Genomic DNA, 3,072 nt, shown 5'->3' on the forward strand with positions numbered 1-3,072 from the left:
TCGAATTCCCACGTGTTATGGGAGGGACTCAGTGGGAGGTAATTGAATCATGGGGGCAGGTCTTTCCCATGATATCCTTGTGATAGGGAATAAGTCTCATGAGAATTGATAGTTTTAAAAAGGGGAGTTTCTTTGCACAAGCTCTCTTCTCTTGTCTGCTGCCGTGTGAGATGTGCCTTTCACCATCTGCTGTGATTGTGAGGCTTCGCCAGCCATGTGGAACTGTAAGTTTAAAAAACCTCTTTCTTTTGTACATTGCTCAGTTCTGGGTATGTCTTTATCAGCAGCATGGAAACGGACTAATACAGCTCCGAAAAATGTTTCATAGTTTTATGGAAGAGTCAAAATCTCCCTCTTCTGCTCAGTAGGATAAGAGAAATTCATTTTGTGGGACATTTCACCTTCTGTCAAGTAAAGGTACAATAGCCCTTCCTTATAGAAATATGTATAATACTCCATAGGACAGAGAGCTACAGGATGTAAAATACAAAAGAACTGTAATAAGACACAACTCAGGAAAAAAAATATTTTTTTGACTTCTGGAGAGAAGCTCCAGTGTGTATAAATGTGTGTATAAACTCTCAATGTGTATAAACTCTCAGTGTGTATAAACTCTCAATGTGTATAAATGATAATTACTCTGCACATTAAATAAACTGTAAAGATGGGTATATTCTAATATCAGATGGATCTGAAAAAAAAATTGAGCTTATAAGAAGGCAAATATCTCAGCAGACCCTGGAGTGGCAAACAGAGCCAAGGAATCTGTAACACAAGGTTTCTACCTGGTTTTCCATATTTAACAAACAAACAAAAAGAGAGGTCTCAGTTAAGACTTTGCAAAGTCCTTAGTAGTAGTGTTGAGAATTAATGAACCTATACTATCAAAATTTCATACAGTTTTCTATACATAATTCTATAAAGGGAACTTCAGAAAATATACAGGGATCCTTACGTAGTTTCTGCTTCCTTGTTACTCAGACACTGGTAATAAGTCTTAACCAGTAAAACCAAGAGTCTTTCTGGGTTCATCTTCCTCCAGTTTCTGAAGACATCAGAAGTAGAGACCTTTTATGTCATGTGTTGTCCCAACTTTACAAATGTTACCTATTTTATCTACTTCTTGCATCAGGATTCTTATACCTGAAATTCTGCAACTTGATTTTTTTGAATTATATGAAGATCAACCTTTAAGAATTGGCTTAAAATGAATTTCTCTGGGAAGAATTGCTTTCCTCAAATTTGCTTTACCAAATTATGATTCTCTGCTTAATTAGTCATCAAAAATTTGTGCAGTCTAGAGACTTGGTGCCCTGCTTCCCAGCTGCTCCAGCTATGGCTAAAAAGGGCCACAGTACAGCTTGGGCTGTTGCTTCAGAGGGTGGAAGATAAAATATTCATTGTATTTAATATTTTAAATGGACAAGAATAAAATTACTAATAAGTTCATAAATTCAGATTTTGTTTTATTCAAAATCCACTATACACATTATAATAAAAGGTCTAAAATATGTTCATATAACCAAAATTATACTAGACAAGTTTAGCTGAAAATCAGAACATAAACATATTTGAAATCTATGAATGCACACGCCATAAACAGTCAATATTCAGGACTATCATGAGTCAATAAAGTAATAATTTACTTGTTTCTCAAAAAAAATTCAAGAAATTATTATGTTTGAGTGAATTTTTAAAATTTATAACATTTTGTTGAAGAGGAAAGAGAAAAATATTCAACATGCAATGCAGATCTACAGATGCTTCATTCTTTCTTTTTTGGTATATGAAAATTTATTACTACTATGTTTCACCATCAAATTCATAATCTTAGTCTTTCTTTGTTGCCTTTGTTTAGGACCAAAACAGAGACATTGGCTACTTTGACAACCTTAAAGTGGATTCCAGGAATATCAATAATAGCATGATCTTTTCAATCAAATTCCCTAACCAGAACCTAATTGTTTTCCTCAATAATGTTCAAGCAACCATCATTGGGTTACAACAGATGTGATTTTCTTGCTGTTCTTGATCAGCTGGACCCTGAAACACTTCCGGAAGGCAGAGTTTGGTTGTTTGGCTTCAACTTCTACTTTTTCCAGCATAATCCCCTTTGCATTTGAAGCACCTTTAAAACTGTTGGCCTTCAGGGCTGTGCCCACATAAACTTCCCTGTACTGTTTATGACATTTCTTGTCTCATCAGTGACTACAGAGCTTCCTGACAGTATGAAGTCCGGGGCCCTTACTCATCCTGCCAGTGCCATGGGCCTGAACAAAAGAGCTCATTCCTCTCTTTGACTTCCAGGAAATGTAGAAATAAAGAGGTCCAGATTTGCTTATCTGAGCCCACTGATAACAAGAAGTAACTCTCCACATGCAAGTAGTTCACATAGCTGATAAATAACAGCTTTGAAAACAACACCAATAGGTTCCGAGCTGATTGTTCTTCCACATAGAGAGACTGAGTAATCACCTAAAATATACTGATATATGTTAGTCATTGGTATGTTGCAAACATTATCTTCTTCATATATATACGTGTGTGTGTGTGAGAGAGAATCTTTTAGAGATTACAGTTTATTATTGTCCTAAAACTATTTTATGTTTTTAGAGGTTTATTGGCTGTAAGAACATTTTTTAAAGTTTGCAGAAGACTAATTCTTAGACATCAAGTATCTCTCAAAAATCATGTAATTAAAGTAGTAATCAAAAACATGTTTTCCCCCAAATTGCATGTATTCTAAGATACAGCTGAGTAAAACATATTCATACAAACTTGGCCACAATACTTTGAGAATTATCAATTATCAAAATATGCAATTTAAAAAAATTATTTTGAACATACTTTGGACAAAAACAGACATGTAATGAGTGTTGAATTTGCAGTACACACTTTACCTGCATTATCTCATATAACCAAAACGACATCCTCCAACATACGTATCTGGGGAAACAGAAGACCAGAAAATAACTCAATTCCTTAACCTCACGTGGATGGTTAATAATGAAATGGATTTTGAAATATTGCTACTAGGTGTCAGATTTTAATAATTTTTTACAGATGGATAAT

General features: G+C 34.5%; 1 pseudogene; it reads right to left on the reverse strand.

Moving 5' to 3' along the window:
* Positions 1–1,822: 1,822 nt before the first annotated feature.
* Positions 1,823–2,252, reverse strand: LOC107974039 (small ribosomal subunit protein uS12-like; annotated as a pseudogene).
* Between the last annotated feature and the right edge of the window lie 820 nt (positions 2,253–3,072).

The sequence above is a fragment of the Pan troglodytes genome, chromosome 3, assembly GCF_028858775.2.
Source record: "Pan troglodytes isolate AG18354 chromosome 3, NHGRI_mPanTro3-v2.0_pri, whole genome shotgun sequence".
NCBI lineage: Eukaryota > Metazoa > Chordata > Mammalia > Primates > Hominidae > Pan > Pan troglodytes.